The 16,420-nt window shown below is 36.7% G+C and overlaps 2 long non-coding RNA genes across 2 annotated transcripts in view; both read left to right on the forward strand.

The window, feature by feature from the left end:
- The window catches only part of LOC109025645 (uncharacterized), a 548,608-nt gene that overhangs the window by 335,959 nt on the left and 196,229 nt on the right, over positions 1-16,420 (forward strand). The window lies entirely within an intron of this gene.
- Positions 26-15,127, forward strand: LOC129531842 (uncharacterized). Its single transcript, XR_008677275.2, has 4 exons — positions 26-153; positions 3,568-4,063; positions 6,520-6,621; positions 15,011-15,127. It is a non-coding gene; the product is annotated as an uncharacterized lncRNA (long non-coding RNA).

The following is a 16,420-nucleotide window of genomic DNA, read 5'->3' on the forward strand; positions in this document are numbered from 1 at the left end:
GCCCTGGGGACTGGGTGACGTCAGGGGTGAGCCTCTCGTGATTGGCTCCGTCACCGTGCGTAAGATCAAAGGGAAGAAAGGACAGCCCCAATACCCGGAGCCGTTGTGGCTCCGGCCGGTTGCGCCGGCCCTCGGGCCCTCAGTGAGGCAAGGGTATGAGTTCGAAGCCAACCTGGTCCACATTGGTTGAAAAAAAAAAAAACTTTTGTCGTTCCCTATATAACAACAAAACATAAAGGGAGGACGCCTTCATAGGAAGAAATGACATCTTCCTAAGTGTTTTTAAATTACTTCAATGTATCTTTTTTTTTGGGAGACCGAGCCTTGCTCTGTTGCCCAGGCTGGAGTGCGGTGGTGTGATCTTGGCTCACCGCAACCTCCGCCTCCTGGGTTCAAGCGAGTCTCCTGTCTCAGCCTCCCGAGTAGCTGGGATTACAGGCCCAGGCCGCCATGCCTGGCTAATTTTGGTATTTTTAGTAGAGACGGAGTTTCACCATGTTGGCGAGGCTGGTCTCGAACTGCTGGCCTCAAGAGATCTCGCCCCTTGGCCTCCCAAAGTGCTGGGATTACAGGGGTGTGCCCTCGCGCTCGGCCATCTCTCCCGTCTTTCTTAGACTCCTTGATCTCTGTCCTGGCCCCCAGGATCTTTGTCTTCATCCCCTCTCTAGTTCGCTCCCATCAGATTCACTGTCTTCTCTCTCTGGTCCTCTCCCCTTTGCCTCGGACTGTATCCTCTTCGTCGCTGTTGATCCCACTTCTGCACTGTCCGCGCTGCTGTCTTCCCCCAGTCCTGTCGCCATCCCCGTCCCTTGCCTCAGTCCCCTGTGCCGTCGGCCGCTCCACCTGTGACCGTGGAGTCTTTTTCTGTCACTTCCGTCTCTGTCACATCCCCTCTGGTCGCTCCTGGTCGGAGGCCCTGCCTCCCTCGCCTCAGGGCCCTTCCCCGTCTCCTTCTCTTCCTGTCATCCCTGGCTCCTTCCCAGCGTCTTTCCTTCCTTCTCCGAATCGTCCTCTGCTCCTCTGGGTTTGCACCTGCTGGGAGCTCTGCCCCTGGGAGCTGTTTCCTCCGCTGAGTCTCTGGGTGTTTCCTAGGGGGTCACATCCTCTTCTAGGCCTGTCCTGGGGCAGAGGGGCCACCCTGAGGTCCATCAGTCAGTCTGACCATCTCCTTAGAACCTTGAGCCTCTCGCCTCGCCTCGCCTGACGCGCTTTCCCGCCCTTTATCTTCCCCTTCAGGATAAAAAATAAAAAGAGTCGGAACAGCTCCCTGAGGAAGAAAAAAAAAAAAAAGACTTGTATTGTTGCCTAATGTGTGGTCTACAATTGAGACTGATTCATGTGCTGAGGAGAAGAATGTGTATTCTGCCGTCACTGGATGAGATGTTTTGTAAATATCTATTATGTCCTACTGGCCTATAGTGCATATTAAGTCCAAATTTTTTGTTGTTGTTGATTTTCTGTCTGAATGAGGTTTCCAGTGCTGAAATGAGTTGTTGAAGTATCCAGCTATTATAGTATTGAGGTCTATCTCCCTATTTAGCCATAATAATATTTAATTTATATATCTGAGTGCTCCATTGTTAGGTGAAAGTGTATTTATAATCATTATATCCTCTTGCTGAATTGACCTCTTTATTATTATATAATGATCTTCTTTGTCTCTTATTACAGTTTTTGTCTTGAAATCTATCTCGTCTGATATAAGTATAGCTACTCCTGCTCTTTTTTAAACTTCCATTGGTATGGAATATCTTTTTTCATTCCTTTTTTTTCGGTCTATATGTGCCTTTATAGGTGAATCATGTTTTCTGTAGCCAATGGATCATTGGGTCTCATTTTTTAAAATCCACTAAGCCGTTCTATTTTTTTTTATTAGAGGTTAGTCCATTTACATTCAATGTTATTATTGATAAGTAAGATCTTACTCCTGTCATTTTATTATTTTTTTTTCTGGTCTTTTTGTGTTCTTTTCTTTTTTCTTTTCTTTCTTCCTGTCTTCCTTTTAATGAAGGTTATTTTCTCCAGTGATATGTTTTAATTTCTTGCTTTTCATTTTGTGTAGCCCTTGTATTATTTAGATTTGAGGTTACCATAAAGCTTGCAAATAATGTCTTCTATGCCATTATTTTAAACTGATAACACTGCCAATTAACAAACAGGCAGAGAAAACTAATAGAAACTCTACACTTTATCTCCCCACTTTATAACTTGTTGTTGTTTCTATGTATATCTTACTGTACTGACTAAGTCTTGTAAAATTGTTGCAGTTATTATTTGTGATCAGTTCATCTTTTCATTTCTCTACTTAAGATATGACTAATTTACAATTACAATGTTATAATATTCTATCTTTTTCTGTGTACTTGTTATTACCAGTGAGTTTTGTACCTTCAGATGATTTCTTCTAGCTCATTATGTCTTTTTCTTTTAGATTAAATAATCCCTTTTAGTATTTCTTGTAGGACAGATCCAGTGTTGATAAAATTCCTCAGCCTTTGCTGGGAAAGTCCTTTTTTATCTTTCATGTCTGAAAGATATTTTCCCCAGATATGCTCTTCTAGGGTAAAAGGTTTTTCCTTTAGCCCTTTTACATTTTATGCCAATGTCTTCTGGTGTGTAAGATTTTCAATGAAAAAAAAGTGCTGCCAGACATGTTGGAGCTCCATTTTATGTTATTTGTTTATTTTCTCCTGCTGCTTTTAGGATCTTTTCTATATCTTTGACTTTGGGAGTTTGATTATTAAATGCCTTGAAGTAGTCATCTTTTGGTTGAATCTGCTTGGTGTTTCATAACTTTCTTATACATGAATATTTATGTCTTTCTTTAGGGTTGTAAAGTTCTGTGTTATTATCCCTTTGAATAAATTTTTACCCCTATCTATCTACTTTTAAATTAAGGTCAAGAACTCTTTGATTTGCCCTTTCGAGGCTATTTTTAGATACCATTGGCATGCTTCATTATTTTGTATTTTTTGTTCTTTTGTCTCTTCTTTTCAAATACCCTGTCTTGAAACTCACTAATTCTTTTTCTGCTTCATCAGTTCTGTCATTAAGCGACTCTGATGCATTCTTCAGTATGTCAATTGCACTTCTCAACTCCAGAATTTCTCTCGATTATTTTTAATTATTTAAATTTCTTTGTGAAGTTTGTCTGATAGGATTCTAAATGATTTCTCTGTGTTATCTTGAATTTCTTTGAGTTTCCTCAAAACAACTATTTTGAATATTCTGTCTGAAAGTTCACATAACTGTTTCTCTGAAATTGGTCTCTGGTGTCTTATTTAGTTCATTTGATGAGGTCATGTTTTTCTGTATGGTCTTGATTGCTGTGAATGTTTTTCAGCATCTGGGCACTGAAGAGTTGAATGAAGCCAGTGAAGCTTGTGTACTTCACTTAAGGGTGGCGAGTTTCCTCAGACCCTAAGCACATACGGAGATGCCATTTGAAAGCCAGGGCCTGGAGTTGGAAATCTTAGAAATCTACCTGGTGCTCTATTCTCTTGATATTGAGCTAGTGCCAAAACCACTAGAAAAAGTCCTTCCTATTTTTCCCTTCCGTTTTGGCAGGCAGAGGAGTCCGTCCCTGTGTCCACCACCATCACAAGCCCAAGGCAAGTACTGCTAGAGGGCTGCCTATGATCAGATCTTCTGAGAACATCAGAGAAAGACTGTCCTTGCAATCTACACTACAGCAAAACTTCAGGACCTTGAACTTCAGGTTCATAATCTCACAACTGAGAAGGATCCTTCCACACTCTTGGAACAGTGCACCCATTGGAACTCTGAAGGTTAAGCTCACCAGGAAAGTTTCTCTCCAGAAGAAGATAACACCCTTAATGTGAACAGCTTTTCCCAAAATCACGGATTGAAACTTCTCTACAATCACGAGACTCTTATCTTTGAATATTTTCCCTTGGTTATGCTTCTGTGAACAATAGACGTGAAAAGGGAGTCTGTTGTGTGCACTTATGGGGCACACTTTTATGTGTGAAGGATTTTTCAGCCAGCCTTATATATGGATGACCTTATAGTTTAAGAGATAAAAGACAAAGACCCAATGCAGGTAAGAAACTTTAGTGGTACATATGTTGCCTGATAGTCAGTAAGAAACAGAACATTGATTCATTCCTCTTAACCCACATTATGGGTTAAAGAGAACATTGCCAAGAGGCCTTCACTCTTCTAGAAGGGCACAGCATCATTCATTAGGTTCTTTTTCCATGGTTTAAAGTAGAAGAGGCAATGATTAAAAATGTATCCCTTATGATAGGCTCTATAGCAGATTCTACTGTAAAGGCTATGATTTCACAATAAAATTTAAGTTATGTAAAATGTTGCTAAATAATGGAATTGGCTAAACAGAAAAGTGTCTGTGCAGCTGCTGGCACTTATGGCCTGTGGAGAAAACATCGGGTATTATAGAGATTCGGGTGTCGGAGATTAACAAAAAGACCACCTAGTTAAGCGAGTAGACCCTTTATCTAACTCATTCTTTGATCTATTTGATTTTAGGTGGTTTGGTTTATGGGAACCCTGGGTAAGGAGCATACTCCAAACTCTTGGTGTTATCCTCTTGATAGTCATAATAGTAGTCTTTCCGGTGCTCTACATTCTCTCAAATGTTTTACATGTTTGCATACAGCCATCTCTAGAAAGTCAAATGGTCTCTCTTCAATTGAAGTCACAAGACCTGAAAGAAATGTACAATCATGAGGATGCCATACCCTATAAATGATATGCTGAGACCAGAAACTCAAAATGATGGTAACAGAGTGGCGCTAAGGCCCTAAGTTTTGATCACACTCTCACCTAAGTGAGAACCTAGCCAAAAAGGAAGAATTAAAAAAATATATATGAGAGGCTATTGTTTTGGGCTGAGCTCAGGCACTAGACCCCAAAAGACCAAATCAAACCAAAATAAATTCGTTCGTGTTAAATGTCACATATTCAAACTAAGACTTTAAGAAAATACGTAGATCCTAGATCAGAAAAGGAAAAGTTGTGTTTTTCTCCTGAAAACAGGATGTCCCAGCATAAAGAGGTACCCTCTACTCAGTCCTCACTCCCAACTTACATAACCTACTGTTTCAAGACCAATGATAACATCATAACTAAAGTTTTGGTCAATCTCTAAAAACTGAGAAAATGACAAAAAGGGGGGAATTGTTAATCAAGTTTAGCCTCAAGCTGCCTCCTTACATATTTAAGTTGGCCTAAAGGTTTTTCTGTACATGATGAACTATAACAAGTGGAGGTGTAAACCAATCATAGCCTACGCCTGTGCCAATCACTGAGCTTTGGCCAATCAAATGCAGCCAACTGTTTGAACCATGTTCAAATAAGGCAAACCAATCCAGCTGTTTCCGTACCTCACTTTGTATTTTTGTACATAATTTCACTTTTTTTTTTCTACAAATCTTCTTCCCACTATGTGGCTGTGTTGGAGTCTCTCTGAATCTGCTGTGATTCTGGGGACTGCCAAATTTGTGAATTGTTCATTGCTCAAACTCCTTTAAATTTAATTCAGCTGAAGATTTTTTTTTTAATACCAAGAAGTTCAAGAAAGCACCCTATGAAATTAAGAATCTTCTTAATCCATAGAACATGAAGAAGTCAGGGTAATGGGCGCCAATGAAAAACAATTATGTACTATTTTGTAACTCTCCTCCTTCCCCATTTCAGCCAAAGATGGGGTCAGATAGCCTCTTGCCATTTGGAAAAAAGATGAGCAAAAATGTAGAAAAAGCAAACGCAACTCCTATCCCCAACATTGTCAGCACCATTGCTGTAAACTAACAAAGAGATGTGTCCCTAAAGTAAGCTACATTTACCATTAATTCTTCACTCCCCCACGGAAGCATTCTGGTCTAATGAATGCCATCACGAACATTTCTGATCACTCCAATCTTCCCAGGAAGAATCCTCCTCCCTTTTATTTTATCTTTCAGACTGTTTATCTCTGGCTCTTTACAGTGGATCATGTGACTCAATCACTAACCTCTTATGAACCCCCAAATACTCCAATTTGTAATTCATGATCAAACGATTCTGTAACATCTTTAGTCCCATCTGTGAAAGTTTGTTTTCCCCCCACTACACTGCTTTTAATGACTCTCTCAAGAAAATACTATTTTATATACACTCTACATACAACCATGTCTAGAAGCGAGGCAGTTGTTGTCCTTGTTCCATGTAGCATATTTCTACCCCTTCCTATATATGAGAATATAATTCTCATATATTCACTAAATTACATTTCCTCTGTAATAATATCCCACTTTACAGTATAACCTATACTTTTCTTTCTACTTTTTTAAATCAGTATAATAATAACTGTAATATTTATGGTCTTAAAGAAGAAAAATCAGTCTTTTGAACCTAGATTCTTTACCAGTTGGTTTCTTATTTTATGCTGTCTTCTGTGGTGCAACAACTTAAATACTTAGTGTTTTGCTTTCTCTACTATCTTATTTCCCACTCTGTTTAATAGTCATATCAGTCAAACTTTTGTCTCCACAGTGTATTTTTTATTCTGTGTTCAAAGATCACCAGTGAGATTCCCAGTTGCCAAATCCAATCTTTAGTTTTCATCTTAGTTCCTCTGAGCAACATCTGAAAAAGGTAGTCATTTCCTTTTTTTTGTTTGTTTGAAACATGTGAAACAATTAAGAATAAAAGAATAGCAAGTAAGCCAGAATAATAGTAAGTTTATTTTAGAATATTTTGAGTTTAGTTTAAAATATGTGTGTGTAAATCTTTATCTCTGTAGGCTAAGCTCTGTGTTGGAGTTTATTTTGCATGTTTATTAAGGTATATCCCTTGTTCCATTAGAGATCCCAGCTAAATGGATAGCATATGATAAACGTTTGTACATTTTGATGTGACTTTGGATTACCCAAGAATATTTGGATAGCAGAAAAGCCTTGGTTGATTAAACCATTTGGGCATTGCACAACTCTTAGGTGGCAGTTCCGTAAGAACGGAAGAGAAATCATGTAGAATAAGAAACAACAAAGACAAAGAAGAGAGGACTAGGAACCAGTAGCCTGCAAGAGGCGTGCACTGGTTAGAAAACAGTATTAGGCTGTAAGAAATGCTCAAAAATATTCAATGTTCACCATTATGGGAAAATGAGTAAATTATATAAACAGAAATAGTAAATCAATTTTTACTGCATTATTAATGAACTTAAAATAAAAATTGATTATGTTCTCTGATAAAGCATGCTAATCACATGTAAATTATTATTTTTACCTAAGCTATTATTTGAAATGACCACATATTATGTGTACTTAAAAATATGTGTAGGTATCACTATGTAAGAATTTAGTGCATCCAAAAATAACTTCTGCTTCCACCAATAAATTACCCTAAAATGAAGAGAAAAGCAGATTCCAGAACTTGTTTCTTATTATTTCTATAATGATAGGACTGAAATGGCAGTTTAATGATAGTAGTTCCAGTAACCCCATTCAGAGAAAGAAGTGAGAATTGCACATTTATTTTAGCAAATAAGCATGCAGTTAATTACAGGTCTTGGCTTTAGTCCGCCTTTCTCTTGCATTTTTGGAAGCTAGATTCACATAGTTCATTAAAATAGCAGTTTTTGTAAGAATGACAATGTTTCTTTAAAAAATACAGATATAGGAACTCATCTGCTACCTAACGGGAAAATGTTTCCCTTTTATTGTAATGAGCCAATAGCTATTTATTGCCTAAACAAATGGACAATTGAATGGTGGAGTATTACCAATATTGATGTTCATCTAGCTTTCAAATAACTTTCTGCTAACCACCATATTTGTTTTCCATATATGCCTTAACTGCTTGCACTCTGAATGTCCTGTGTTTGTGTGTACTGTTCATTGGAATTATAATAGATTTTTAGTCTTAAAATGTGGACCAAAAATGGATATTTATGTTATATAAATATGGTAAAAGAAGTACAAGTTGCTTCAAAACCCTGTGATGACAATGCAGTGGGAATTCAGAGGTCCCCTGTAACCTTAATATGAAGAAATGAGGAACATAGAAGCAGCCATGGTCTCGTGGTTGGCCACCTAAGGATTTCACAAAGAACACATAATATATATAAATATCACAAGGAACAAATAATTTCCCATAGGTAAAGATAAAAGGGATTCTAAACAAAAGCGATAGAAAAGCTCCACATAGCTAAATGTGGCCACGTCAATGCAGTCTGTACAAGGAACTGAGTAGCTGCAAACTCTCACTCCAACTCCAATAGCAAAAGGTGTTAAACTAATCCCTTTAAGGTGTCACACTAGATACTTGCTGTGGTGAACTTTTGATCATTCCAAAGCACACAGTGAGATCAAATAGCATCCTTTTGTATTGCTCCTGAAATAATGGGGTCTAATGAACATTAGGTCCTATGGAAATTGGTCCTTGTGGAGTTCATATTGTATTTACTCCACTCTACAATTAATAAGGAATAGAGAAAAAAAGAAGCCTACTCCAAACTACCTATATTTTTATTACAACACCCAAATAAATGAGACTGTGCTTTATGGGTCTTAATTGAAAAATACTTTATTTAATAGTACTTTTCCAAAAATGGAGGAAAATTGGGAGTTTTATCAAGTGTTGTGATCTTTAAATTTCAACAACAGTAAGATCCTAACGTGGAAACGTATTTCATATATGCTTCAGACCAATGTTCTCCTGTTATCTTTGAAAAATCTATAATTACAGTCTAGGAAGTTCAGAACTACTGAATCAGATACTAGTTTTATATGCATAATTTTAAGAGTTTTTTGACTATGTGTTGCAGAGAAAAACTTTAGAAATAGATACCACAAGGGATACTGCAAGCTAAAAAATATGAGTACATTTATGCAAAAATAATGAAGTCACTCCCGCTTCAAGAATGAAAGATCTCCCACAATTGTCTCCCAGTTCAGCCAATTATTATCACCTTAACAGCCCAGCTTTCACATTAAGGTGAGCAGTTACACTGCTGACAGAAAAGTCATAGTATCTTCACAGATATGGCATTACCCATATCTGGCAGTAGGGTTGTTTGCCATAAGGAACTAAATAAGCTCATGCTTCAGGAACCTCCAGTGGAATTCGGTCATCTTAATCACCTCTGATAGATAAAATGCAATAACCTTGTCTTTGCCAACCCCCAGAATTTATGAAATATAGCAATGTGCAATTAGCATTCACAAGTCCATCATTATAAGTGATCAATCCTGGACCCTGGAGCCAGGATACTACTGTATTTATTCTCCTCAACATCCAGCATCAATAATACATGAAAATTAAGCAAACAGAACATTAAATATAATCTGCATGGCAATTTTGGGAAAGGTAAAGTATTGAAAATCTCACTTTGTTCAATAATATGCACAGATACATATCCACATGTGTACATGAGACTAGTAAGGATATACGTGGTTAAACAATGCTTCACTAACTAGAATATTAGAATACCTCAGCAACGTAAATGAAAGAAAAACAAAAATCTAGAGGGAACTGCAAGCTGATAGGCAGAGTCTTTTGTGCAAACCTTAGTATTTTACTGACTAACAAAATTAAAGTAGTTCCTGTCCTGTTTGAATAACCTATTTTAATCACATTAACATGTTCATTTTAATGTTTTTTTAAATAATATGGCATAGTACACCAAAAATCTGGTTGCTAGTAAATGATAACCATTTACTTAATATCTAAAGCTAAAAATTCTAGTGTCATATTTTATTCTTCTCCCTTTATTACTCATGCATTCATGATTTCACCACATTTTGTGAACGTTAACAGAAAGGAAGTTCCTAATACAGATAATTTTTATCCTAAATAGGGTTCCATTGAGGCACATATTTGTGAACAATAGATAATCTCTCTTTCTGAGGTACACAAACAGCACCCTAATATATTTCCCTGCCACGTTCTTGAAATTCCAATCTACTCTCTACTTTGTAACCAAAGTTGTCATTCTCAATATTGAAATTGCTCATACCTTACTATGTTAGGCTGAATACAACTCTTCACCACACCCCCACCAAGGCCCATGCCCTCATCTTTAGAATTTGTGGATACCTTCTTTCACATGACAAAATGAACTTTTCAGATATGATTATGTTAAGGATCTTGAGGTGGGGAGATCATTCTAGATTATTCAGTGGGCTCAGTGTATTCACAGGTGTCATTATAAGAGAGAGTCAGAGGAAGACTTCAATAAATAAATAAATAATAAATAAATAAGATGTGATGCTGGAACCAAAGGTTGATGTGACATGCTTTGAAGGTAGTGGAAGAACACCTGGGCCAAGAAATGCAGGTGGTCTTTTGAGGCTGGAAAGACAAGGAAATAGATTCTTCCCTGAACTCTCCAGTAGGAATGCAAACCTACCAACGTCATAATTTTTGACTTACAAACCCCGGAAATGAAAAAGAATCAATTTATGTTGTTTGGAGTAAGCTAGTAAGTTTGGGGTATTTTGTTACGGTGGCAATAGGAACCTAGTACAAATTTTAGTACCTGAAAGTGGAATGTTGCTGTAATAAATACCCAAACATGTAGAATTGGCTTTGGGATTGGGCAATGGGTAGAGTCTAGAAGAATTTTCAAAAACACAGTGGGAAAAGTGTCAGAATCTTAGCTGAATTGCTTCCTAGTTACAAGGAAAGCAGAATTTGTAAGCTGAGATTTCCTAGGAAAATATTAAGGATGTGCCCTAGTTTCTTCTTGATGCCTGTGGTAAAATGGGAGAGGAAAGATAAATTGAGGAAAACATGCTATGTAAAAGGGAATCAGGACTTGATTATTTGGGAAGTCCTCAGCTGATTTAAATTGCAAAAGACAATAACATTGGGAAATGTACTGTCAGAAAAGCACCTTCAGGAAAGAAAGCCAAGAGGGTGATTGACAACCTTTTTAATGCCTGAGAAGGACAAAAGGTCACAATATTCAGTCACACAGAAGACTCTTTGAAGGGATCATATAACACATGGATCCCCTCAGCCAGCTCAGCAGAAGCCAAAAGTAGAAATGATATAATCTAGGAAAAACCTGTGGAGAAACTTCTTGTCTAATGGCAGGAATCCCTAGGACATACATGGGGACTTTACAATGTTCTTGAGGATAGCAGCAGAAATACTATCAGCATCAATCGAAAGAAACAGACAGGGGTCAAAATGAATGGAGGTCATCAGAATACCAAAATTCTGCAGACAGGAAACAGGTTGATAAAACTACTCAGCTGCAAACAGATGCTACCCTTTACGAAAAAAAAAAGAATGACTCAGAGGTCAGAGACTTGGACACAGAGGATTAAGCTGAGGGCCACAGCGGTGAATCTTGGTGGGTGAAACTTGGACACAGGGGATGAAAATGAGAGCTACAGATTATTTCTAGGCCTTAAAACCTAATAGAGTTTATCTGGTTAGATTTTAAATTTGTTTGGGACTGGTGACTCCTTTCTTCCATTTTCTCCTTTTTGAATGGGGATGTCTATAACTCTTATATTAATACTGCCGCATTATTGTTTTTGGGGATCAGAAACCTGTCTTACAGCTTCACAGGTCCAGAAATTGTGAGGTATTTTGCTAGACATTTGTTCATACCCAGATTCTCACCCATACCTGATTTAGGAAAGATGGATAATGAGATTTGAGACTCTTGAAATGACCTAGGTGAAGTTTTGGACCTTGAGTTGATGTTATAATTGGTTGAACTGTTCAGGAATGTTGGGATGGAGTGAATGTATTTTGCATTAGGAATGGATCTGAATTTTGTTGGACCAGTGGACAGACTCTATTAGGCTAATTAGTGACCCCCAACATATCCATGAACTAATCCTCATAATCTATCAATATGTTACTTTAAGTAGCAATAGGAACTTTACAGATGTGATTAAATATCTTGAGATGGGGAGATTCTACCAGATAGGACTGATGCATCTAATACAATGACAAGTATCCTTATAATAGAAAGATAAACGGAGATTTAGCTGCAGAAAAATGATGTGTTGAGGGAACCAGAGATGGGAGCAATGCACTTTGAAGATGGAGGAAAGATCATGAATAATGGAATGTAGATGGGCTCTAGACACTGGAAAAAACGAAGTCAGGGATTCTCCCATAAGATGTCCAAAAGGAATGAAATCCTGCAAACATCATGATTTTAGACCTCTGACCTCCAGAAATATAAGACAAATTCATGTTGTTTTAAGCTACTAAGTTTGTGGCAATTTGTTTCAACAGCCTGGGAAACTCATAAAATTACCTTAATTACCAGAAAGCAAATTGGTAACTTTACACTCCTTAAGGACAAAGTCCAAAGGTATCATGACTCTAAGATATTTATACCCTAGTCCAAAAATACCTCACAAATCATGCTTATAATTAAATGCACTTATGAACTACACTCTAATTTCCATTGGTTTTCTAACATGACCTATCACTGTTAGATAAATATATCATGAATATTTTTCTATTTCTTAAGTGCTTTCTGTGAACTTTATCACTTGCTAAATCATCCTTTTCTCTAATTATTAGCTTGAATTTCACTTACCCTCTGTACTCTCCTTTAACTCTAAAAGAGGGATGACCTACTCCTCTCATGTAAGCACTATAATAGCCATACTTGAACCATACAAATTGTTTTCTGTCATTTGCATCAGAAATTACACATCTGGTTCTCCTACAAGATTGAGAAATTCTTCATAAGGAGGTCTGTGCCCTAATCATTTCTCCATCTGTTATTATTAGCAACATGTCTGATACAAAGTGGTAGGGAAAAGGATTCAATGTATATTATTAGCAGGATCTATGAATTTACAAATGAATGAAAAAAATGAATAGATAAGTGCATGAATGAGAGAAGGAATAATAAAACTTATATGCAGTATTGGAATAACATTGCAGCTAAATGAAATAGCATCAAATATGCAAAGGGTATAAAATAATATTTAAATATTTGAATTGATCTTGCTTCAGGGCACATATTTGATGAATGTGATATGCATGAAAGATAAAATGAAAATAACTGCTCGAGGGCATATAAAGTAGGTCTTCAAAGAAGAAAACAATTTCCCATGTATTATGATTAGATAATCTGTAAAATGACGGTAATAATGTACATATGCAGGATTTGTAATAAAGTGTCATTGTTCTCCACTGAAAAAGGAGAATAAAAGAAAATAAACTAAAATGTCCTAAGAATAATTTTAAGTTAGACCTAAAACAGAACAAAGAAAAAAAATAATGTACTACCACAGTAATTCAAATGGTCCAAGTAATCCATATACCTGCTCTTTTTTTGTGGAAAACAGGATAGTGATAGTAATTCCCTGCCTACATTTTGAGTTCCATTTCTATTCTAAAAAAAAATGAACTCTGTTGTGTTTTGAAGAATCAATGCGCTTTTCAAGCATCTATTTGTGAAATTTATCCAATTCCTTGAAATAAATCTTTTTCCACATGTAACTGTAAAGTGGCTTAGTTTTAGTTTTTTTGATAATCAAAATTCATGTACTTATTTATTCAGAATGTTTATGAGCATCTTCACATTTCCAAACACTATAATAGATGCTGCAGACATTATTGTGAACAAAAACAGGCACAGTTCAGGCCTACAGTCCAGTGGGAAGAACAAAAATTAATTAAACAATTATAAAATGTACCTATAAATATAAATGGGCATAAGTTCTATGAAAGGAAAGGACATAGTTCCATACAATCTTGTAATAGACAAAACTAATTTTATTTAGTGGGAAGGAAATTTCTATCTGAGAAGTTTTTTTGTTCGTTTGTGTTTTTTTGTTTGTTTTGAGATGGAGTTTTGCTCTTGTTGCCCAGGCTTGAGTGCAATGGTGCGATCTCGGCTCACTAAAACCTCTGCCTCCCAGGTTCAAGTGATTCTCCTGCCTCAGCCTCCCGAGTAGCTGAGATTACAGGTGCCTGGCTAATTTTTTGTATTTTTTGTAGAGCTGCGTTTTCACCATGTTGGTGAGGCTGGTCTCCAACTTCTGACCTCAGGTGATCCGCCTGCCTTGGCCTCCCAAAGTGCTGGGATTACAGGCATGAGCCACTGGCCACTGAGTAGATTATATGTGTTTATATGTGAGATTTTGTGGATGAGTAGAAGTTAATTTGGTAAAATCTATATGAGTGTTACCTTTATCTTAGATTGAATAATACTTGTTGAAAAAGTGGCTGTGAAGTTCGATATACTTGTAAGGAAAGGGTTTTTAAAGTAGAAGAAAACAATAGCCAAAGCTCAATAATAAAATAATAATGAATAATAAAAGTATTAAATAACTCAAATTAAATTCTGATTTGGCAATGGAGCTATGGAGTGGGAGAAAATGACAGAGAAAAAAATGGTATATTTTGTTTGGGGTTGTAATATAAATTGTTCATTCCTATTTATTTATTTAGAGACCTGGTCTTGCTCTGTTCGTCAGTTATGGAATATAGTGGAATGATCACAGCATGCTGTAATCTCGACCTTCTGGGCTCAATCCTCTCACCTCAGCCTCTGATTAGCTTGGACTACAATTGTGCAATACCATGCCAGGCTAAATTTTTCTGAATTTTTTTAGAGATGGGGTCTCACTGTGTTGCCCAGGCTGGTCTCAAACTCTTAGGCTCCAGGGATCCCCTTTCCTTGGCCTCTCAAAGATGGGATTATAGGCATGAGCCACCACACCTGACCCATTCCTAATCATTATAATATAAATTAAAATCAGTTTGGTAAAATTTTTAAACAATTATTAGTACAATGTGTCTACAAATAGGACACAGAATATTTTTTCAATGCAAGAATGACAATTTAATAAACCCAGCAAAAACAGAAGAAAACTCAATAAATAGAATGACAAGATTATTACCTAAAATAAGAACAAGGGATCACTATAGTTGTGAAGAGGGCTAAATGCCCTGTTAAAAGGTAACGAATTTCGCCATATTGCTTAGATTCAGCTATATGCCGTTTTCAAGATGCTATTTTTCAAACAAAATGTTTTCTCTCTTTTTCCAGTGTGATAGGCAACCTTGAAATGGCCCCAGATAATCCCTGCCTCCAGGTATTCATGCTGTTGTCTAATTTCTTCCCCTTGCAGATGGGCTGGATTTGATGACTTTGTTCTGTCAAATAGAATATGACAGAAGTGATGGTATGTCACTTTCACTTGAGGTTTTGTTTTGCTTTGAAATAAACATATTAATCTTCACTGGGTAGATCTGTGACATGACAACGCCACTCATCTTTTATGTGGCAGTTTTTTTTATCACATCTCCATCTCCTTTTTACAGACTAACAAAATGATATTTGTGTCCAGAACCAGTTAAAGAGCTGTAGCAGTTCTAAGGTAATCTTTAGCATTCTTTGCTCATTTTATCAGCTTCATTTGAACGGCTTATGTAACCCTCTTCTGCCACAGGTATATGAGTTAAGGGACATTTAGGGTGGGTATGAGAAGGCTTTACTTTCCTAAAGACATAAAATAATCATAATCATAATAAATGAGTGATGTCCTTCCTTCCTGTTCTTTGATTTTAATGGTGGATGAGCAGAGCCACAACAGCCATGTTATAGATACCAGAGAAAAGCAATGACAGCTCTGACATCATAGAGCAAGTTTGTCAAATTCAGCGACAGCTGTTTTCTAGACATCTCATCATATGAGAAAAAACAAACCTGATTTTATTATGACACTGAGAGTAAGATTCTATAACTTGTTGCCCCAAATATCCCTGATTTGTTACTCATGAGAAATATACATACTTAGTATTGACACATCAGAATCTCAAATATACTTTATAAAGAGCCACCAAAATAATGACACCTATAAGTAGTCTGGGAAGGCAGTCCACTGTCCTACCCGTATCATCCATTTGTCTACCTAAATAACTTGCTCTAAGTATATACTGTGTTTCGGTCCCAAGCGATATGATAGTAGTATTAGTTAGAAGTGATATTTCTGGCTCATTTATCTTCAGAGATTTTATTCCTTAGAATCTTAGTATGTTCTAAATGCAGAATCTGAGGTTACAACCTCAGCCAGAATTCTGAAAATAACCACCACAATCTATTTTAAAAAGCAGAAAGTTATTCCATAGGAACCTCATCTATCTGTGTTACAATTCTATTCTGTTATAAATTAATATTATAGTTGCAGAATATTTCATTATATTTGTAAAAAGAGTGAGTCTGAGAACCAAGGAAGCAATATATATGCCTGAGTCAAAAATTCTACTAATGTTTTCTTTTCCCTTTGGAAATGTTAATGGGCTGATTAAATTAAGGATTTTCATGTTCATTAATCTTAAGTGGGTAGCTCATAGCCATTAAATATTTGTGCTTATTTATAAACCATTACAGACTCAGAATAAAGTGAACACCGGTAGTTTTGAAGAATTAAGTATCCAGGTATTAGGTTTAGAATGT

This window comes from Gorilla gorilla, chromosome 12 (genome assembly GCF_029281585.2).
Source record: "Gorilla gorilla gorilla isolate KB3781 chromosome 12, NHGRI_mGorGor1-v2.1_pri, whole genome shotgun sequence".
Classification (NCBI taxonomy): Eukaryota; Metazoa; Chordata; class Mammalia; order Primates; family Hominidae; genus Gorilla; species Gorilla gorilla.